Raw genomic sequence first — 24,795 nt, forward strand, 5'->3', positions numbered from 1 at the left:
CGAATATGATGCGGTCATAGTTAGTTAAAGTTGTAAAAGGTGTAGGAAAAAGCCGTTTTCATTGTATAAAATGTAGGATTAGAAAAGGGTATTTCCATTTGTTTAATAAAAATTACAGGAATTCTGCATTTGTTCTACGAGATCAGATACATACCACGGCTCTTTTTATGGAAAGTTGAAAGTTGATCTTATCGAAATGTATAAATCGGTATATCAAGGTAATCAATAATATCAATGCTTAAGTTTCTATAATTGGCAATATTAAATATTACAGAAGTGAAAACAGCGATTGCCATTTGCTCTTCCAGCCAGCATTGTATAACTTGTCTCGGTAGTTGTCATTACTCAGTTGGTTATATCTGCGCTCCTTTTCCAATTATAATTCGCTAACATCAGTTTGTAAGTTTGTGCTTTGTTAAAAGATACGATAGAGAAATTTATTTTTCTGTATAATAGTCATACACGTATTCCAATTTCTAATCGTATACGTTCGCGTAAACGTTAAACAATCCGTCGTTTGTAACGGAACGGTGCAGCGATCGCGACGTAGTTTCACGAGGGAAAACGCCCGCGGACACGATGGCCCAAGTAACGCGTTGCTTTCTCAGAGACACGGACACCGACGTATATAGTCGTCGAGACGGTGGCCGTAAGGTCTCGAGGCGCTTTCCCTCCAGAACCGTCACGCTTTTCGCACCTGACGATTCCTATCTCGGGACACGAAAGTTTATGGACCTTCTTACCACGCAGACGCACATACAATCATACACGTAAAACATACCGCCTCTCCCGATGGTATCGTTGTCGGGTTTCGCGTACGACGAAAACATTAATCGAAAAGGTACGCGTCAATCCACCCCTTCTCCGTCTGCTTCTATCTCTGTCTTGATCGATATGCTCGAACGATTCACGATTTATAGGCTGGCGGATGTTTATCGGATAATACGAAAGATTGATGCGTGACGTTTTGTCTTCTTTTTTCTTTTCATGACGAGGCGATGAACGCGAAGATCTCGGAGAAGAAGGTTATGAGACGAATGGTACACTTTTAATGGAGAGTAGTTAGGTTTCGTGAGTTATGTAACGCGAGGAACATATGGTTGTCTCGAAGATCAGAGCTCCGATTTGACCACCTTCTTTGATTCTTCTAATTGCAGCAGATGTATACCGACGATAGCATCTGGGATCGATTACTTGTAAATGATATGAAAGTACGGTGAATAAGAGTAAAAGCGGTGCTTTGAGAAGGCGCATGGTAAACTGTGACGTCTTGACGCTACTTTTGACAGACACGAGTATGATACTTACTTTTTAAGGCAAACTGATAGGTAATTTCCGATACTTTAAACGTAATAAAAACGACTGTAATTAATAAAATTTCGCTAATTCGTGAAAGATGTACTCAGGTAGAAACAAAAATTGCGGCAAACCTAACCATTCGAAAATTCATATGGAAATGAAATTCGCGGAGCGATAAGGTAATGTAACGCAGTATTTCCCACTCTAATATTCATCTCAGAGTCGGTTTAACCTTAACGCCGAGCGATTCGTTGCCGAAATGCGAGATAATCCTTCATTGTCGTGCACAATGCACGATGGGAAAGCGATGGTGATTATGGGAGGATCCATAACGCTTGTCCTTTTTGTCGAAGTCGATAATATTGAGAAAGTGCGACGTGGTTGCGTCATGGGATGACGCCGGCCATGATTGTCGCTGGTCGCTGTAGGTGCCATATCGTGGCACATCGGGCCCCATGACGAGCGGACGCTCGCCTCGCCACGGTCCCACCTGGGGATCAATAGAAACCAGCCAGTCATCGCGATCGGGCGCCACTTGTCATTAATGACTATCCGATTTTCGATTTAATTAAACCGCGATGACGATCTCGCCACCTAGACGAGTCAGGGATCTCGCGCGGCGGAAAGCCAGATCGTTTCTGGAACGATCGAGGCTGGATGATTGGTCCGAGTGCGCGGCTCGGGTGCTTTAGAGTTTTTAAAAGGGGCTTTCTCAGGGTTGATGAATACGGGGGTCTTTGTTACCCTGGAAGGGTAAGAGGCGGGAATAGCCAGGGGATGGGTTGACGGGCTCGTTTGCTCGTTTTCCAAGAACTTTGAGTGTTTCGGATGAGCACTGAGATTGGAGTTCGCAGCGAGAGGTAATTGGTTGTTTAGTCAAATTCGAGACACGGTCGTTAGTAATAATATCGTTAGTAATAAAAAATATTTGAAGTATTTATCGTATCTAATGAAATTCGTAATTTCAGTAGAATTGCCATAAATATATATAATTTGCGATTGTTTTATATTACGTTTTATATTATATTATATTATGATAGTTAATAGAAAACTTGTCTTAATTTTTCAAGATCGAAGAAGCGGCTTAAACCGGAAGAAGCCATGGAGATATAAGTACAAAAGTCGTAAACTCGTTCTATTGCTTGTTCTTATCGAAATGAGAAATAACAGCGGAAGAAAGAAGTATGTGTCTATCGTATACGAAGGGGAGGATGATCGTGAAAACGTTCGTATGGAATCTTAATTCCCTGAGAATTATTTTGTAACCTTTTCTAACTTGTTAAAGATGTCGTAAAATGTAAATATGAGATAATATGTGGTAATATAAGAGTATTTTAGCGTTCATATATGTAATGTAAAATATAAATGACAGAAATGTAAACCGACGACGGTTCTTGTTATCGTAAACTAACAATGCCTTGTACGTTTAACTAATTTCTTATCAAATGACGATAACGCGAAAAATTTTTTTATTCTCTCCTTTTAATTAATTATTTCATCTCGAAACAACGTAATTTATGTTACACTTTTCTACCACGTTTCTATATTCCAAAGCAAGCATTTTCCACGTGACCAGAAACGTTATAGATACTTCTTATGGGCTCCCCATGAGAATAGCCAGAGACGTGGGTCTTTGAAAGAGGCAAGGACTTCTTCAATCTTGCTAGACTAAGTCAGTGCCGTCGACAGATGGAGCTCCATGTTCTGTCCCCTTCTATGCCTTCTAACCATACATATATATAGATACAGAAAAATCAACGCGTTCTCAAGGGAAGCTGTTACATTCACCACACACATTTCTCATATATAACCCGACATCCATCAACATTCCCATCCTATAATAACGAAGAGGTAAAGAAGCAAGTTCTTTAATATTTTGGATCGATATAACGTGTCTGACCCACGTAATCTTTACGCGTTAAATTGATTACGTACTTATTGGCAAATTAAATTAGGTGTTGAAATTTATATAAAATGTTACTAGCAATATCATTATTTTATATAGCACTAAACGATATAATCACAAATTAAAAACTTTCACTTTAAACCAGTTATATTGCAGTTATATTGCAGATTCTCTACCTTTAATGGTCATCTCGATAAATATCAGTGAAAAAGAACGAACGTACGACATCGAGCGAAAGCAGAAAACATTTCACCGAAGCGTTTCATCCAACCCTCGATCCGTTTTCCGTCGACACCGCGTTGTTGTTATATTTTTCCTCTTTTCGCGGATCAGGCCGGTGGTTTTTGCCAGCGACAACGAATTTTCCAACGAACGAACGTCAACGGAAGGGTGGTGGTGCGGTGTTGACCGCGTGTTATCCAGGTTTGCGGCACGGAACGTGTTTTTGCGTGACATGCGCACGGTTCGTCCGTCGAATTTCATGGGATTTCCGGTTCACTATTATTTTTGCTTTCCCGTATCGACGCGTTTCACAAAAGACACTGTTTACGTTGCAGTTTAAACCCGTTCCACATATTTTCGTGACATTTATCGTTGAATCGTTGTTTTATTTATGAATTTTTCAACGGTTCATCGGAGCTTGATATTCTTCTTATCCTTAATTAATAAAATCAATATTTTGCCTTTTATCTAGATTCATATCTATTCTTGATTTACATCCTGTCAAACGTTTGTTTTATTTTGTTACAATAGCTTACATCGTATTAATAGCAATTGCCATTCAATTATATCCATTTATCTTGTACTTGATTCGTATCGCGTATCAAACGGTTGTACGTAAATTACATTTACGTCGCAATCAAAAAAGTACGACCTCGTGTCTTACAAACTGTTAACCAATGTAGAGCACGTCGCTGTTACAAACCAATTACCACGTATTTTACATTCATCGACCCAAATTCCCACAGACATTTTCCCGTTACCCAAAATATTCCCAATACAGCGTTCAAAAATAAATAGAAAAGGAAAAAAGGAAGGAAAAAAGGTAGAGAAAAATAATTCTACATACAGAGAGATCATCGAAACAACAAGCAAACTAAAAGTCCTCATCCTCCCAAACACGGCACGTTTTCCGAAAACAACAATCCCTATATACTCACGCGTGCGCAAGCTTTTTGACCTCTAAAACAAAAAGCCAAAACAAAACCGGGGGGAGGGGGGAAGAGGAAAAAAAGGAGATAGGAAAAAAGAGAAAAAGGAAAACGAGAAAAAAAAACTGAAAACCCGGTCGACAGGGGCGTTCGATCATGGAGGTAGGCAGCCACGAAATGGAGATTCGAGTGCATGCATACATAACCGATGGTCGTAGGTATACATATGTGAGAAGAGGAGAGAGCGCGCGCGCGCGCTACCGGGACGCGATGATGCCGGGACGTAATATCAATACGCCACGAAGGCAGGATGGTCGCGTCTGATTTTCCGAGCGCATCGGCACGTGGATAATGTTTTAATGGAGTTTGCGGAGTGCGAGGAGGGATGGCCGGGCCAAGGGTGAGCTCACCATGGTTTACATACCATTTACTCGCGCCCTGTAACCTCGCCAGCCGACTGTTTACAGTGCTGTACAAACTGTGCTCGCGTTGCTACCGTGACGACGATTCTTCCTTTATCCGTAGCGATATATCGCGGCAATCGAGCGTTGTCACTGATTAGGAAAGATAGTCTTCTTCCATACGCGTTCTGATCGTTGGGCGAAACGGTGACAGATTTTGGAAACGTTATGAGATAATTTCGTGTGATTTCCGAACTTTGCGATCGAGGGGATGGTTTTTGATTGATTTCGGGGGCGGAGGGTTGTTGGCGGGACGATCGAGTTGGAGTAATGGAATTGTTATGGGAATCGAAGGTTTGGAGGAGGATGGAAACGTTCTTGAGTAGTCGGGGATGAAAGTTTTGGGCTGGGTATGGTGTCGTTTGGCGAGGCTTGGGTTAATCGAAATGGAGTCGAGGATTATACGTTTTGATTGGAGAATTGTTGACGAATACTCGGAGGGAAAGCAGACGTTAGATGTTCTTTGTGATTAAGCGAATGCGGTTGCAGACTGCCGAAGGGTAATTAGAGATATGTTTTATGAAGAGCTGCGGTAGATGTTTTGAAGCTTGATGACTGTCCTCTGTCAATCTCGAAGCAGATGACCTGATTCAAGGAACATAGAGGCCTCCTTGTATCTTTCAGTAAATATGACTGCAGTTATCGATGAAGAGATTAACCGAGTATCTATAGGTATATTTGAATTATGAAAGTAATGGAAACTTTACTGCAAGTACAGTCTGGTTAGAATACACAGCAACTTTGTATCATAAATAACATTTTAAACTTACATAAAAATTAATAAACGACGTCGACATTTTGCGTATCCTCGTACAATCTTTAAATACTCCAAAGATATGAAACTAATTTCTCAAAACTTTGAAATATCGCCGAGTCGTGCTTTAATCCTTAACTTAACCATCGAACGGCACGGAACCATAAATCCGACCTATTGAAAGATTCTCACGTAGGCAAATCCTTTTCTATAGCGTAGTAAGCGCAAACAGAAAGAGACGTACTATCGTAACCTTACCGAACCGGCATTTAAACGCATTCCGTTATTATCGTCGCCTAACGAACGCGCCGTAACAGGCAATTTCAGTTCGATGTTGGACGTCTCCCGGTGCCATTACATCGTTCGTACAAAGTAAGCAAGAAATCACTTATTATGTTGTTAGACACATTACAAGGATGGCGCTTGCGCAATCCTCGTCGACTTCCTGGGACAAACAGGCAGGCACGTCACCTTCCATCGACCTCAAAAGAAAAAAAAAGAGCCACGAACATACGATATCGTCGTGTTCGTGTTCCATCCGGCTGCCTAAGTGACATTATGCGAACCAGACGATACGAACAAGCGATAACTTGAATTTGATCGCGGTTCTTAGCTTCTTTGTATACGAGACACGTGTTATAATGTAGCTTATAGTGTAGCTTTTTTGCTCTTTGTCATTGGCTTAATAAGTAGTTAATGGTTGCCTAGAACTTTTGAACGATCCACTGATTGTCCATTTCACGTATATTATTGACGATGTGTTTATTTCGATTGAAATTTGCATTGAATGGACAAGAATGTTCTTTGGTTTGATGTCGGCATACGATGAGGAAAACTTGGCGGAAACGGTGTTGGTATATGTGATCATAGTGCGATCTGTTATCTCGTATGTTTTATTCCGTTGAATCAGTCCTTAATATAGTATTACCGGTTTTTGTTTTAATAATAACAATTAGTTTTTTACTTCGAACGATTCTGCCTAAAGTTCTTTTACATTCCATAAATGGCAACAGAGAACTACAGGTTAATCAATTTGCGATAAAAGTAGAATAAAAGATTAATTTTTATTTCAATTCAAAAGATCATATTCACCTCTTACCATTCCACGCTCCACGAAACTTCATAAAACCTGTACAAGCCCATCCAAATCAACCAGGCAACGACCTACAAAACGCAGAAGCCACACAATAACATCGCGTCCTACACGCGACAGTCGATTCGAAGCTTCTAAAAATGGAATCTGCGACCTCGAAGAAACGTAAACAGAACTCCGTCTCTAGACGAAACGAAAGCCCCCTGTCAAAAAGGAGTCTCGTGGAATCGTCCTCGATCCGATATCCGTTGAACGATTGAGGACGTCTTCCAGCGAAGTCCGTGCCGTAGCCGTGCAATTAACCCATCCGAGGTCGAGATCTTTTTACAAGATGATCGTCTGAGGTCGGTATATTATATCGGTATATTTTAATTTTTATCGGGCTGCCTTGTGGAATTTAAATTTGATACGTCGATATATGAAAATCCTTGAACGAACAATAGACCAACTATCATTTTACTCGATTCGAACAAGATTAACTATTGGTATTCAAAATCAAAGAAATTCCTAATAAATGGTTTATTATTAACACTCGCAACAAACTGGTAAAAACGACGAAGCTTTCGGCGTCCCGCGTTCCCCAAAACTGTAACCTCAGTTGTTAATCGGAGAAAAAGGGTCGATGGATCTGCGTTTGTTCAGAGTTCATTTCGTGCCCCTCGTGACACGTCTCCTGCGCGAAGACGATGTTTCGCAATGATCCGCTGAAACGAAACGACGGAGATTACGTAAGGGCCGGTGGTCAGACCTGACACATTCCCTGGGATCGATCGACAAACTCGATCGTCCTTCCACGATGGACTAATCGATATTTGCACGTGGTTGCGTGCTGCACGACGCCCTCCGGGTCGTTTCACACAACGACGTGTGTACCAAAGCGAGGCCACGTGGGAATTTTTGATAGAGTATTAGAGGAGCTCTTTCTCGTCTTTTTTCTCATTTCGTTTTGCTTGTTTGAACGGGGAATAAGATGTTAACGCGACAGTCGCTGGAACAGGTTACATCATCGATGACCACGACCTGTTGCCTTCAGTGATCGTTGAATGGCAACCAAGACTGGTCGAGCGGAGACGACGCGTGACATTCTCTCTAACATGCATCTGGACTTCGAAATGATTTTCGTGACGTAAACTGTAAATGATGATTAATTTTATGATCGCTGCTTATGGTTGGAATTGAATTCTCGCTACTTGCACAGAAAATCATCTAAAAGCAATTCGAAACCGATCGCGAGAACTCGAAAGGAAAAAATGGGATTCAGTTGGGAGAACTAGGGGAAATAGCAAGTAAAAAGGGCATTTCACGCAAGAGGGAGTTAACGATGAGGCGTAGCCCCATGCCGAGAAAGCGTGCAGCCCCCCGGTCTCGTAACAAATGATAGTTTTGATAATTAGCGGCTCCTTTCTCGTTGTCCGTAGAGCGGCATCCCTTGAAGTTGAAGCCGCGAATGTCAATGGACGGCAGGTGCCCTGGCATTGTCTAAAACTGCACGATAACCCCTGTGGAAACGCAGATTCTTACAGAAACGTGGCGTGACCGAGCTGTTGACAGGTACCACGGACAATGGACGGAAGTCCCGGGAGGGTGGCACATAAAGCGGCGAGAACAACCGGGAAGCCTGAGACAATGAAACGGCCGAGAAATTCAATTTCGGTAAAACGTTCGAAATTCGCATGGATTTCTTCTCTGATACTTTATTTTCTACTATGTTTCCTTTCTTTTCTTTTCTATCGTCCATCGATGATTTCTGAAGATGCGATGTCGCAAAGTTTCCTCTTCCTGCTTCAGTTACGCCGATCGAGTTAGGTCGTGGTGTTTCGTGGATCGTTAGCTTGATCGCTAGAATTATGTAAGATATCGTGTTTGTGACTATTTGTTGATATCGATATATATTACAATTGATTTCAAGTACGTAATTCAAAAGAAAGGATCAATTTTTCCGTCATTTTTCGTATACATCTTGTGTTAACGAATCATTTGTTTGTAGCAAAAACTAGTCCTCCATAGATCGTTAAATAATCGAACTTCAAAACAAAATCTACTTGTTAAATGAGAAAAATCTGCCAATAGAAATGACACAAAGATTTTGCATCGACAAATATTTTTCTGGGCACTTCTACAACAAAGATTCTACTTTCTACTACCGATTCTTCGAAACAAACGTTCATCCGTAAGCTTTTTTCCTAAACACAACTGCAACTAGAAACAGCGAAGAGACAAGCAGAGAGATTCAGGAATTCGTTCCTCGTCACTCGGAATTTGCATGGCGATCCGTGTTACCTAGTTACTTTCATACGCCATGGGGGAGCTCGCGACAGGTCTTCCATTTGGTAGCCTTTAGTTACGCCAACGATACCTCACGCAAATCTCCCTTTCCTTGTTCCATCGTTACCTTCTATGGTGTATTCTCAGCGGATGAATAGCGAGGACAATGAAGCCTCGTGGAAACGCGTCACGCCCCATGAACAGAGTCCTGTACACGCGTCGTCCGACACTCTGTTAGTTTCGGAAATTTCACCCGTCGATCCGTATCCAAAGCTGAAAGTCCACGATTCACATAATACGACATTCAGTCATCTTTACTATTAAAATCGTGAAATAACGAATATTATTTATGCAATAATCAAATCATGCAAATCACGTGATTATAGCGAACGACGCAATTTCTTTCCGCATACTCTCTTTACCCATCGTTCTCTATCGTGACGGACGTACTCGATTTCTTTTTGTTTTCGTTTTCGATTTTCCCTTTTTTTTTTTATTCACGAATCAAACGGAATAGCGAATCCACCCGGTCCCTGTGGAGCTGTGCGCTGCGATCGCTTTTTTTCTCGCGCCTTCTTTTTTTACACGAGCCCTTGCGTGTGTTTTACGAATCGCGGTTCGATTTCCGGTTACCCTCCAGAAAGATTAGCTTCGCTCGTTGCGCTCGAAAATCTCGCGAAAATACTCGACAGGTGCTCGAATTCGACGAATTTCGAAAATTCTTCAAAAACACGGTTGTTTATATAGAGGATGAAGATAGAGTAACGAAAAAGCCTTGATCTTTTTTCTTTTTTTGTAGTAACGCTGCATGTCAGCTGCGTCTGACACAATGGCTTCTGTTTTTTCTTTTTTATCGCACCGGTCATAGGGAAACTGTATTTATACGTTGCGATATAAATTTCTGATATTGACTTATTTCGCTTCTAAAATAAAAATACGGCTCGATGTTGGTTTTTGCCAGGGATGATTGGAAATCGCGCAACGTGATTCGACGTCATAGTAAAAGGTGTTTAGTTTATTTTAGAATCGCTTCGCGAGAAGCGTCTCAACGTTGCAGAAGAGATAATGCACGGATGCGCGCACGTTGGTGCTGGTCAGAGGGTACAGGTATGTATATGCCGGTTATACGTACTATATCGAGACCGTTTCTCATCCGGAAAGCCGACGATTAGGCCAGTTTTGAAACGTAATGTGGCCGCCGACACGGAGCCATTTGTCTTGCAGCGCGTCGGTGGACGTCGCACCGCGGGATATACATTCTGTCCCGAAGCAAAGAACGAACTGAACTCGAGAGAAAGGAGAGTGTTTGTGCGTGAAAGACGAAACATGGTGAAGCGTGATCGGGCGAGCGAGAGAGAGAGAGAGAGAAAGAAAGAACTGGAGGAGAAGGAGCCGCAAAATAATTGTTCGCCGGATGAGTTTGGGCCCCTTATACCCTGGGACCTATACCCGACACCAGACGACCCAATTCGACGTACTTTTGTGATCCAAATGGGATGAGTCAACGATTGATGTTTCTGCCGGTCTTTCAGACTCTCTGCTCTGCTGGATTTTATCGGTTTCGTCCCTGTCGATGGCTCTCCGCTGGTCCTCCGCCTTTTCTCCTCTCCCTAATTCGTTTTCTCGATCATCGGCTTCCCCTCTGGTTCTTTTCGCTCACTCAGTGGCCTCTTTGTCTCGCGTGGACGGCGATTCCTCTTTGGTCGTTAGATCGCTGGCTATTCGATGGAGGTTGTACACTAGTCGATAGGAGTTCGCCCCGTTTTTTGACTGATGACGATCGTCCCTGGATGGTTTGCGTTTCAAGCGAGATACTCGTTTTCGATGTAACGTCTTTGTTCTTATCTTTCGCGGATTCGTAGAAAGGCTTGGATTGTTCTTGGATGCGGTTTATTGTTGGATAGAGAATGGTGTTCTCGGCGCGACGACAGGTGTCAGACTTCTAGAGAGAAGGGAGAATGTGATTGGACGGTGGGCAACTCGAGAAATGATTGACAGTTGGAAGGAATCTAATGATACGTTTAAAGGTTAACAGTGTCGTCCAATCGTCCCATCAGCGTGTTCTACGGACGAATTGAAATGTTAAACGTCCACCGGCGATTTTGATATATCGAGAATACAAATATGACATGTTTGAAAAAATGTTAACGGTCTCGTTTATGAAGTCGTTAAGTACTAGAATCGTCAAAAAACAAGATGGATATGTTGTCATAAAACATTATATGAAGAATGCTCGTTAAAAAGATTAGGTTTGATAAATCACACCGGAAATACATTCGAGTATTTGAATAAATTACCTAATTGTATAGCAAGTCTTCGACAAATCCACGTAAACCGTAAAACCTCATCTTCGTCTCTTCGACACACTTCCACCAACCTCCTCGAACATCGATTCCTTTCTTCGAGAGCATTTCAATTCGACTTCCAAAAATCGTCGCGTCCAGACTGCGATGGCCGGTACTACGAGATCGATCGGTGAACACGCGAGGAGAACAAGCAGAGATACAAGAGGGATAAAATAGTTGGGACAAGCGACAGGTCGACAGGCCCTCGACGTGTCCTGTCGCGTGACGTTCGCGAGGACGTTGGGCTCCGGTCTTTGATGTGACCGCTACAGCAAGGCCCTCGGTCAACGAATCACCGATGCACGATGCCCGTTTGACATTTTCACTACGGGGGACGAGGCACGATAATAATAGGTTTAACTTCGTCGTTCGTTCGACTGAAATTGCCTGGAAACCGGCCGCCGTCAACGTCCCCCAAGCGTCTTCGTCGATTTTTCTTCCAGATTTCTCGATTCACCGCGACCTGGATTAGCCGAAACGCTAAACGGATTCACTTGGTGTTCCAGCGCAGCCTAGCAAAAACAGAAGCCAATCCCTTGTTACCTGTTGGGGACGAATCGAACTAATCCGAAGGGACCGAACAGGTACAAGGCGGTTACTGAACACGTCACGGTCTCCGTAGTTGTTTGCATAAGCTGAAAAATTTCGAGGACAAATTTGTTTCCACTCTAAACATCGCTGATTTCTCGAATGGGTTCGGCTGGAAGAATAGCAGACGGCCGGATTGCATGTTAAGAACGGTGGCTGTGATTCGTTTCAGGTGCGAACTTCTCATAGTGGGCTTTGTAACCCGTTGACAATTACAATTAAAACAAGCAGTTAATTTATAATTTTAAACGATTCGATTAATGACCGAAGTAAATTGGAGAGAAAACGAAGAGATATGTATTCGAACAAAGAATTGGTTTCGAGGGAAGAGAAACAAAGCATTAGCAACCGGGCTGTTAACCCAGGACAGGATTCTCTGAAAGAGTAAAGGTGACAAGTAAGAAGGGTACCGTATATTGTCAAATCTTGCTTTTAAATTCTTTGCTTTCGTTTCTAAAAACTTTAGCTTCATAAATTCCTATATAGTCATGTTTAAGTCTGTTTGCAATATGCTTTATCCTATCTGTTTGCTTCTTAAATGACGAACATTAGATAACCGATCGCACATCAGTCTGACCAAACGTCGCGGTTTCCGGAAGGTCGAATCGATCGAACGTGCGTATCGACATGGCGCGCGATTAATTTCTATTAGAGGGGCGGAAGCGAGGGGCGTCGTACCGAGCGGGGGATGCGCTGGACGGATGACGCGCCGGTGACGTCACTGCCGGTCAACTACAAGTATTTCGCATTAGCCGCAGCGGTCCGCTAATTAATTGGGTTAAAAAGACGTTAGGCGAATTGATCGGTCCATTCAAGGTGGCCATCAGTACGCCAGATAAAGTTATTATTCGGCCGTATCAATTTGCCGCGATCGCGTGCCATTCAGCTATATCTCGCGTTATCGCGTTCGATTCACGTGCGACCGCCATGGGAAAAACTTGAAACACGTTCCACTTTTCCCGTGGTAAATTCGACTCGACCGATATTGCCAGCAACTGTTCCTCGAGGGCAGAGGAGAGTCTTGCAGTTATAGAGACGTTCCTCGACGACACGAAGGTTCGCACAAACATATTTGGTAAAATAGACGCGATGCTTTTAGATAAGTGGTTTAAGAACAGCGCTGTTGCATGCTTTGTCGCTATTAATGTATTTTCTGTGAATGGTTGGATGTTTCATGGGGTCAAGGAAAGTTGCAGATGGGTCGTAGAATGTTCAACCCATTATCGATAAATGATATTTGATTTGAAAGCCAGTCTACGCTTGTACTGTTTAGTTACAATTTTGTTGAAATAGCAGACTAATAGTCGGAAGGAATTTTCTAAATAAAGAGTTTGAAATTCGTCTTGCAGGGTCTATTTCATGGTTCGAGCTCACAGGCGCCATTTCACCAGTAAAATCGCAGTTCTCTTAAAAAGGTATAGGTCAAATTTCTGCTTGATGCATTCCCTTTTCGTGCTTTTTCGTGCGCGATACGAAAGAACAGAGATGACAATGGAATTATCGAAATTATCAGTATCCTTCGGGTTTCAGGCTGAAAATGGTAAACATGGGCACCGTGCGGCATCGGCAACGGGTGACTCGGTCTGAAAGGGCCCCCGAGGCGCTTAGGAAAATTGCCGCGCGCCGCTTCGAATTTTGGAAAACACTGCGCTACCCGCAAAAGCCTGCCGGCCAGTCCTTTGTTCCCTTGTCACCGGCCTCTCTGGGGGATCGCATGGCAGGATCGTTCCTCGGTCAAGATTCAGTTGTGTTACATCTCCTGGTATGTGTTTGTAACTTTGACATTATCTTCTTTTTGAAAGATTCTTGGAACTTTTTCCTACTGTTGTTCTCCAAGATACGATACAATTTCCATTTGAACAACGAACGTACATCGTGGATCGAATCGAAGTATCGAAAATCCATAAATACGTGTCAGAAAGTTACGATCAGTATCAAGCATCGCTTCGACACATTTGCGAAGATTTTTGTAACATTTTACGAAAAGACATTTACACCTACATACAACACCTACCCACTGGATAAACCGAGAGCTGCGATCAAACGAAGAAGAGGCAGAGGTAGAAAGGGAAAACGAGAAAGAGAGGAAGAAACACGCGAATGGATATACATATGTATATAAAGACCTTAGGGCACAGCATCAAGGCCTTGGGTAGCCATTGACAGAAATGGCCGTGTCATCCAGTCATGATACGTCCCATTGTGCCTCCGAAGGACCTTCTGGGGACTGCATTATCGTCTTCCTATATCTTTTTATTAGAACCCCGAGTCCCGATTTCTCCCTGGCCCCCGGCACTCTCACCGCGACGAGAGATCTTCGCCGCTGCCGCCGATACACGATGCGTCAGCAACATCCTCGACGAGAATGATCGCCTCGCGAGCAACTTCTTTCGAAACTGGCTGCAGTTCCGTAATTAATTTCAACGGGCAGCGACGCTATCGTTGCCACTTTCGAGGAAGACAATGGCCAATGCTGGCTGTTCCTCGATCGATTTGGTCTTTGGAGTGACTGCGGGAAATTTTGTAACGAAAGGAGGCCGTTCAACATGGAATTGGTCAGCAAGATTTGTTAAGTATGTGGCAAAGGTACTTTCTAAATGGATGGCGAGTTTGATAGATGGTAGATTATTTGTAAATTGAAGTAGTAATATGTTGTAGAGAATACGATATCTTAGGTAAAATTAATTGGAAGAAAGAAAAAAGGAACGACAACTGTTTCGATAGATGTTTCATTTATATCAATATACGGAAGTTGCGCACCTTGATAGATTTTACAGCCTTTCCCTTAATTGCCAATGGCAGTTTTCGATTAGCCGTTTCAAGCCAAACAGTCGTAACAACTGATGCACGTGCATCACAGATGATAAATTGTTGCTTAGTGGTCACGGTAGACAGGTGTGCAATATTGGTTTCATCTTCGAGTATAGCTTATAACTCGGAAGAAACCGCGTTTTTATCGACCACTGCTTCATATTCATTCATCCTATCTCGCTAAATCTTCGAAAGATCTTGTAAGGAACTTAAATCACACAGGTGGTCTTTTATATTTCGAAATGTTAGCCATCTTTGTGACATACTCTCTTCTTTACAACATATAGTTACATTGCAATCCGATGACACGATATTCTATGTTCGTCCTTCGTAGATTATTTCTATCATTTTCCGTTTCTATTTCCACTCCGAAATGTTAACGCTGACGTATGACGTACTATGTTTCTCCATTTCCTAGTTAAAATATCTCTCAAAATTCTACTGCAAAAAAAAGCACGTGCAACTTCAATAATCTCTATTTTCCTTTCCTATAGTCGAACTCTGATATTTCCCACGTTCCAAGTACACCAGCTAAACGTAACTATTTAAAAAAGCATCGTTCACAGGAAGAACAACAAGGATCCCAGAGTGATCCTCGTGACGGAGGTTATCGGTGCTGAGCTGACAGTCAGAGAGAAACGTAATCGGGGCTGCATTGTGCGCGGCTACGTCCGTCGCGGCAATGGAGCGTAATTAGCTGAGAATCTGGCAATTACCGGTGTAGCGAGAGTGCAAAGGTGACACGGTAACGGCGGGGTGATTGATTTTAGCGAAAACGCGAACGGGGGGAGCAATTTGTCAAGCTGTCGGCGTTCCATCTCTGGCAACGCGGCCACGCAGCGTGAAGATACGGATCTCCTTCTTCGGCCGCTCTTCGCTCCGCGCGAGCTCTCCTCGTCAGCGCTGTCCTGCCAACTTGCAATAATGTATCGTTCCTTTTTTTCCTTCCTTTCAGCTCTTGTTTTCCGTTTTTCGTTCCACCGCTATTTTTTTGCCCGTCTGCGTTGTTCTCCCAACTTGCAATAACGTTTTGATTTTTTAAGGACTTATCCTTGTTACGTTTTTTCTACCCTTTCTTATCTGCAACGTTCTGCCAAACTTGTAATAGAGTATCGTTTCTTCTTTTGTCCGAAGCTCCGGCTCTTTCTTCCTTTGCTCGTGTATCTGCGTTTCTCCACTAACTTATAATTACATCATAACTTTAATTTACAAAATCATTCATTTACAAAAGTAACTTCTCTAGTGGATCGTTTAGTCGTGTTCAACTCAAGTCAGGGTTACCAATGTAGAGGTTGTTTAGCCGTGTTCAAATCACGTCGGGGTCACCAATTCGTAGAGGACTTGTGTAGAGGATGGTTGATAGTGAAAATTATTAGACGAGATTGCTCGTTGTTGAAACCGTCGAGTATATTTAAAAATAATTAAATAAATTAATATACAGAAAATATTCGCTGAGACGCTCGTACAGTGTATAAGTCGCAAAATAAGATCGCTGATAAATACTCGAGCGATTTGCTTGCGATCGCGTCCTCGTCTTTATTCGACGATTGCACGTAGCGGTGACACTGTTTTGCTCGGATTTTATTTATTATTACATTACGTGTTTCCTAACAATATTGATACTCCGAGGCAAAACAACAACATGATTCGAATTGTCCTCCAGCTCATGCGCCGCTACACTTCTAACCAGCGTAACAACTTACGTGTGAAAGAGTACCAGAACCATATTCGTCATCGTATCTTCTATCAAAGTCCTCTTCTTCACCGAGAAGAAAACTATAACAACGTAAATTGTCTTGCTATTCTTATCGCGTCGTTCGACAATGATCTGGCCGATATCAATCGGCGATCCAACCGTACCAAGTGCGTTGCTGCGAGTAATTTTCATCCACAGCTATCGCCGGACAATGCATCCGTGGTTTACACGAAGAAATCGTCCATTCCTTGTCCTGATTTCACGCGTGGGAACGGGAGAAAGGTCGACCGGATCTCGAAGACACTGTTTCCCTCTCTGTCTCTCCTGGCCGTCGATCGATAGCGGAAGAATAAGGAACAACGAGCGTTAAAAGAATCCAGGAAGAAAAAAAAATGGACAACAAAGAGCCACGAAGAAACTAGGGATCGAGGTTTCCAGCGTGGCTAGAACAATCGATACACAGGTGGAGCATTATCGACGACCAGATAGAAAGGTTGATTCAACTGCGAAATCGTAGCACCTTGCCCAGATCTCCGCCCGTTTCAGATTATCCCGGTCGGGTGTGTCTTGAAACGGATCACGACTCTTTTCACCCGTTCTGCAACGTGTCTTTCCTCTTTTTTCCCCTTCCCCTCTCATCTCTTTTGAGAATACGAGGAACGAACGACCGTATCGCTGCATGTCCGAACTGTGAGACGTCACGGCTCGTTAGCCGTGTGGTTCTTCGCACTTTTAAGCAGGCGAAGGATTCTAGCGCGACGAAATATGCCAGGAGAAGGATACCTGTCTGTTCGATCTAATTTTTTTCGAGATGCATTTGCTAATTAGCTAAATCTTGAAAATCTTTGAGAAATATAAAAATCATTAAAAATATAATTTCTAATTCTGGAAGGAATAAGATATAAGAGTAATAACTTACAAAATTTTTTTTTTTCCAACGATTGAAAATCCAACTTTCAGTATAAAAATATAAACGTATAGGTATATGCCTGTGCAATGTTCGAGTGGACAGTGGGGAAATCACGAATTCCAATTATAGTGTAATAATAACAGTATCGGTTCATCTAGAGAAAAATGCATTGTGAAATACATTTGAATATTTAAACGTATTTTACGATATAAAATATACGAGATCAAATTTCACAGCAGACTACAACGCAATCCAAGCAATGATACTTGATGCAAATTCCGCGTTGTATTAAACCAGCCTTTTAGTCTTTCGACTAACCGCAGAAAGATAAGCTAGCTGTACCACAAACTTCTCAATATTACGCGTTGAAAAATGAACGCAGTAGTTACAACAGAAGATAAATATCACCAACAGAACTTCATTTCACTAGCATGGCTCGGTACCCTTCTCCATCGTGTGAAAACCATAGGATCGCAGCGAGATACCATCATCATCAAAGGCCGCAACGTTTCATGACATATGAAGATTAAAGGATTCGGTAGAATTTTGAAATCAGGTCAGCATTGTTACAACATAAATACTTTTATTCCACTCTGGTAATACCATTACCTACTGATCCTACCGTTAAGCAACTACTGTATAAAAAAAATATAGTTTGATCGTAAAAATATAGCCACTAAGAGGCTCGATAAATTATATCTATATAAAATCTATACGGTTCACTAAATCTCAATTTAAAATTAATTCATACACCCCAGTATCCAAAAAATACGTTTCAATCGAATCTATCAAATCGTTTCAAAATTCACAACCCGTTCTCACTACCCCGTAAACCATCTTGTCTGCTCCATCGGACTCGCTATAAATCGGGCTAATGAAATCCGCAGCGCTCACAACAAAAGCTCGCTCGCACGATCTTGCGTCGTAACAAACGCTCACGTAGCACGCATACGAAGATGGTTATCTGACGTTATTGCCGCGGTGTCAAGAAGTTAGTCGTTCGCCCTGGGGGTTACTGGTCGAAGGGAATAGGGTTGTCCGCGTTCCCTTCCTTTTTTCCCACCCTTGCTCCCCCCCGTTGTCTTTCGCCGCGTCATTAACACCAACAGGCCCCGAACGAAAAACATTATCTCGAATCGAACTTTATTAAACGTCGCACCGCAGGCGAAAGCTTGCGAGGAAGTCTTGATTGGTTTCTAGAAGACAGTCGTATTTTATTCTATTCGATTTTTTGGCGACACTACTGACAGCATTATGAGAAACTAGATTTGGGGTTGATTCTCTGAGATATGGCGACATTCTGACGATTTATTGGTTGATCGTTCTATCTTTTGTTGGACGTTGCGTCCCGAATTTTTCTTGGATCTCCTATTTTTAGCAATAGCGATGTTAATGTTTCTTGTTCAATTTCAACCACGAAAGGTAGTTACTAGTTGCAGAACGATTTAACTTCATGTAAGGTAGACATTGCCAGCAAGGAATACAATTGAAAATAGTCCATAAATTGATCAGTTGTAATCGGTATCAGACCAACGTCAGTTTTTACGATAGTCTAGTAGGAACGCATTGCCAATTAATTATCCACGTCGATCTATTATCCTCAATTAGAACGTTCGAGCTACGAGCAGCAGACTAAAATAGAAGATGCTCGAACTATTTCTCTTCAGTCGCGTTTCACGACATTAGGAATTTTCGTAAGTTCGTAACCTCTTACCATTCTCTTTATGTATAGTAAACTTTCAACATGGTCAATAATGGCAGTAACAAAAATATTTCTTCGACTAGGTCTCGGTAGTATTCACATTTTTTACACATTAAGATCGATGAAAATGAAGCTAACCCTAGAAACTAAAACTAAACATCATCGGATCGATGCCTAGTGCAACTCCAAAGGACTTCCCGCTATCTTCGTTCTTAGTTTAATCTGAAAGTAGTGAATTTGAAAACGTATCCACGGGCGTAAACCTACAAAATGAAAGCTACGTTAAAGTCACCAGAGCGCAGGTTAACTGCGCGTTTTGAAGGGAGGAGCAGAGATTTTTCGATGTGTAACGCGCGCTCGTTGTCCTCCGCGTCCCATTAGAACGATAATTAATGACGGCCGCGAACACGGTCATAAATATCGCGCGTTATTATGCCGCGATACACGCCGCTGGCAGCATGGCGTGGTGTCACATTTGAATAACACGGCCGCGAACTAGTGCATAAATTTCTAATTACAAGAAAGCAAACGCGCGATTATCATACGCAAGGAGAATGGACCGGGGAAGACCGAAATCGACGCCGATTTCGTTGCGCGTCGTATCGGACCTTAATTAATCGACGCTTCGACCATCGGCCCCCACGATTATAGTTCTTTATGGGAGGAACCAGAGAGACCACTCTTAAATTCTCTATTCCTTAATATTCACGAGAGACACGCTTGCTTTCGGGGGCTTGGGTTTGGGATGAATTATTGAGAGAAATGCTGAGTAAAGAGTCCTACAGGATGTTGTTTGTATCTAGTCGATGTAAATCGAAGAGAGGAGACTAGGTCTTGGCTTAGTTTAACGCCTCACCTAACAAACGACGAATAAGTTGAAAATTATCGTAGTTTCGTTCAACCAATTCGATAAGACTGTTTCGAAAGATGAAGGAATATGCATCAGAAACAAATATTTCCAAGTTTGCAGATAAAAATGTAAGAAACAACTTACGAAATTTACATTGCGTCAAAGCGTAACCTATAAACCTGCAGAACTACTTAGCACGTCGACTCAGACAATATCACCATGCAGAACATAACATCGCCTACGTCAATTATGTACTTTTTCCAGATTAACGATCGTGCTTCGTCGTTCCCTTTCCTTCCACCATTGCCGCTCTAGCAAGTGATTCTCGCGCAGGAAAACCGAGCGAGTCGAGCGTTTTCCACAGTGATAATCGTCGGCAATGCTAACAATAACGACGTTTATTAGCGGATTAATTAAAACCGAGGCACGGCCATAATAATCACTTTGCGAGCTATTCTAATGAACTTAATTATCGGCCACGGGATCTCGTGAAATCACACGTTGTATACAACGTTACGGCCACTGTGGTGTGATGTAAACCAGAAGCTGATTAGTATTCCGCGTACACCGCTGTTGCATGAACTATTTATACGTTGGATCGCGCGTGTACACACGGACACGCCGAGTATTTATATTCCACTTATTAATATATCGAGAGCGCGCGCGCGCGCGCTACTACGTAATTGACTGTGAATCAGCGTGGAGAACAATCAGACTAGATGGGAGGAGGATGGATATGCATAGGGGATTTTCGATCGAGAGGTTGCTTCGACGTAAAGGATGAATAGCGCGCAAGGGAACCGACGAGGCTAATCACCCGTAAATAAACCAGGACGCGTGTTACTGATGCAGCAGAATTTAAGAATAAATTATGTAAAAACAAGAGAATAACAGAATAAAAGAATGGCAAAAATCGTTTGATTACCTGCTGTTATCGTCCGACTTGTGCCAGTTGTAAAGGTGACTTGCCAAGGAATCGTAACTTAATTATGACAGAACTTTAAGACTCATTAATTTGGTCTAACATGATTTTCTACACAACAATTAACGAATTTCCAATCTTTCAACGAACAAACATAATCGAATAGCCGTGTATTTTCCACTGTATTATCTATCTCTATTGTGCCTGTTTGATCAGTAAATAATATGGACAATGCGAACGACATTGCGTGGATAAGGAACCATGTACCGTGTAACTGTTTCATTCGCTAATACTCAACTTAGTTTACGAGGGCGGTTGCACAGTCCCATAAACACGCGGTCTTATGGGGGCTGGAAAAGCTCCGGTGACACTAAAATCCGTAGTTTACACCCGTAACCAACGTTTACGACCTCTTTGACCATCGCCGCCATTGACGTCTCTGTCATTCCAATTAGGACGCAGTAAAGTCTTCCCCTTTTTTTGTCCAATGCTGTTTTAGGGTTGAATCTCGGAGATTTCCTGCAAACATCCTGCGGAAGGGGAGTCGGGGACCTCCGTTCAGGGGAAAAAACGCTCGTTCCCCTCGAAGGGACGAACACCCGCAACGTTCTGCTGAGCCGAAGAGGCGAATAATTGTTTGGGTATTATTGTTGATGTTTTTATATGCTCTGGTTCCGTCTCTTTTCAAAACCGACAATTTTGTTAGAATTTCAGGTGTCTTAAAAGAGGTGGAAGTGAAATTATGTTTATAGCCATACCAACTAATTAGGGTCGAGGTTGCTACCTGGACTTTATCGTTACACAAACCTATGTTAATACAATATATATTCATATTTATCTATGACAGTGTACCAAAATTGATGTTAAATCAACGTCTATTTTGACACATTTCTCATTGAATGGCTACTTTCAAAATGAAGCCCCCACATTCTATCGTTGTCTCCTATTCTAATAAATCCACTTTTCTTCATACATAGGCTTCAATACCTTCACATATAAATACATACACATACATCACACTGCTCGATCTATATGAAAACAACGGCTGTCGATCGTATTTCGCGTGTGTATGTACGACGTATGTATAGATGTATATACCGCGTTGATTTTCCGGCTGTGAAATGGGAATGGGAACAGGAACGGTAAAGCGGGGAACGAATCGCGCCGCACCGCGGGGGATCTTACGGAAAACAAGATCTCATCAAGATAGCCGGATGTTCGTATTCTGTTGCACCGTTCTGACGTGCTGGCCCCTGCAACTGCCATCTACCATTAACCAGGATCCGGTCAGGGTGTTTTATAGAAAAAAATACACGGCAAAACGGAGAAGAGACACGGCTAGTCATGTACTCTCCTTCCCTTTCGATCATTCGTCCTTTCAGAATTTCTTGAGAACACGTTTGACGCCTCAGGTGGGAAACTGTTCTCGTTTTAAGAGAATAGGCAGGTGATGGGAAATGGGAATAGAGTATGCGTATGAAGAGAAGGGAAAATCGTGCGAGGGTTGAGTTTGATCATACGTTGCAGATGTGTAGGATGGTGAACATAGTAGCGGATGTTAGCAAGCTAATTATGACAAATATTCAAATAAATAGACGGCTCTGAGCATGTGTCATTGGTACTTAAGATAAATTGATGATTATGGGGACCATTCAGATTTAGTTGTTGATACCAAAGGTCTCTCAACGCTGTGACGGCCGCACATCTCGGCGTAGATCTACCAACTGCCGGCACTTTTCACTCAATCTATTATCGTATAATTATGATACACTTCTTGGAAAAACTGCATCGAATACATCGTCGTTATCGAATCATTATCGTATTATTTTAATTTATTTTGTATATTTATGCGTTATTTGAATTTATTTACTTATTTCCTGATTGCCCCATGCAATAACCAAAATCGGGATTATAATCATCTCCTGACCATGCAATTTCACGCAATCATTAAATTCGCTAATTGCCAGTCTTATCAGTGCATTTGTAAATCGTTTCATTGGAATAGAACGTTGAGAGATAATCACCAAGTACAGGAACCATTTGCCTCACGTTTAAATATCGATCAAGTTAAAAATAAAACTGATGTCACGTAATGACGTGACGACGGCAGACAGCGGATGACAGAGCGAAATCACGTCGACGTGACATCAACCGTCAAAATGTTAAAAGTGAAGAGAAATCGCCGAGATCGTGTCACTGTCGTTAGTCTCGTGAAGAACGAGTGGAGGTCGCCTAAATCGTGTCACACGCGCTGATCATTTAGAAGACCGTTCAAAAATCATTATAGTCGTAATAGGATCGTTTTGTGCTATTTTCAGACAAGATTACAATGTATAGAAACAAGTAATGTCAAGAGATATCTGGGCTCGTATACACGGATGCAAGAAACTACCAGTTCTTCGAGAAACTCCTTCCAAACTGACATCATCGAACCGCAACAAGTACCGGGCAATTCAACCTAATCAAACCCGACAACCACGCATGGTAGCAAATCCTCGATCCCCTTCAATCCCACACGATCTCTGCGCCTCTCCTAGAATCAACCAGATAATAGCGTATCCGCCAGTCGTCACGTCTCATGTCGTGAACATGTACGAACGAGAAGAAGCTTTTCCAATCGCGAAACACCATCGTTCTTTCGTTCAATCAGAGCGAAGTGGAAGAAGTAACCGATCGCGGGCAAGAGGAACGTAGATAGCGAGGGCAGCGCATGGCCGGTCCTTATATCTGCGTCTCTCCTGGACCCGTAATTACCGGGATCGGCCTTCACCGCGGCAATTTGTCAAGGCTGTAATAATCCCGGCGGACCTATGGCATTGTATACATATCGGCAGATGCCTCCCACCATAGCAGATAACATCGATGGTCTGCCAGGTCTTCTCGGCCCGGGATCGTCTGAAAACCATCCATTTCGAGATCCGCGCCACTATCATCGGCCTCGCTGCTTTTGACGCCCGCCTCGAATTAAAGCCAATCGCCACGCTCCGATAGCCTCGTTTCGAGCGCGGTCGTATCGCTGCGCGTGCAAATACAGGCGAACGTTCGACAGAGTTTTCCTTTTGTTTTCGAACACGCGAGACGCTGGCTCGCGATACATCGATCCTGTAACGCCAGCTTTTGTTCGAGGAATCAACGTAAATGCGAAGAGAGGTACATAGGGAAGATGGTATTTGTATTTTTGTTTCTGGGAATTCTTAAATATGTTTCTGATCCGTAAGATGGGAATCTAACTATAGATTTTCATTCATTCGATTCAGAAATGTTTAAATTTTACGTTAAGTACGATTTTTATTTGCCTAAATTGCTTCGGCAGAAATGGATGTACGAGATACAATTGTGGATATCTATTTTAAAAATGGAATCGCAGCGGTTTGCGCTGACTTTTATGAAAAATGGCATTAAATGCAGCATCCTCGATCCTATTTATTCGCGATGCCTAACATTCAACGATACAACGAAACGCAACATTTCCAATCTACGGAAATACGACGATTATTCGAACCACAGACAAACATTAACCAAATTCTTCGTTCCAGAAATGTTCCCCGTAAAGGATGACTCTAATCGATCCACTTAAACGATTAAATACCTTGAATTCTTCACCGCCGCAAACCTCTGCTGTTACAATCAAACAAACTACCCTATCTCATTCAATTAAACCAGCCTGCCGATTCATCACCTCAAACTCGTCGAATTTGAAACAAGTATTCGAAACGACAGAATTACTGCAAAATAATATAAAACATCTTATCTGCTTCTAAATTTATCGATTCGTCCAAGCCGTATCAAAATCTTCCCGCGCTATTCATCGAAACGTCAACACACCAGAATAAGGTGAATGTACTTATCACTCATTCTGATAAAACCGCAATATTAATTGTTCTATTCCATTAAGAATCCTCCGTAAACCCCCCATTCATTCCAACGGCAACACCCTTTACCACCAATTAACCAGCCACGAATCAAGCCAGGCATCGTCCTCATCGCACAAAACATCGCGAAAAGCAGAGGAACGCAATTACGCGTTCCCGTCCGATTTCCA

General features: G+C 42.4%; 1 protein-coding gene across 2 annotated transcripts in view; it reads right to left on the bottom strand.

Moving 5' to 3' along the window:
- LOC126915242 (zinc finger protein basonuclin-2-like) overlaps positions 1-24,795 on the bottom strand; it is a 262,874-nt gene that overhangs the window by 31,378 nt on the left and 206,701 nt on the right. The window lies entirely within an intron of this gene.

The sequence above is a fragment of the Bombus affinis genome, chromosome 4 (genome assembly GCF_024516045.1).
Source record: "Bombus affinis isolate iyBomAffi1 chromosome 4, iyBomAffi1.2, whole genome shotgun sequence".
In the NCBI taxonomy this organism is placed as follows: Eukaryota; Metazoa; Arthropoda; class Insecta; order Hymenoptera; family Apidae; genus Bombus; species Bombus affinis.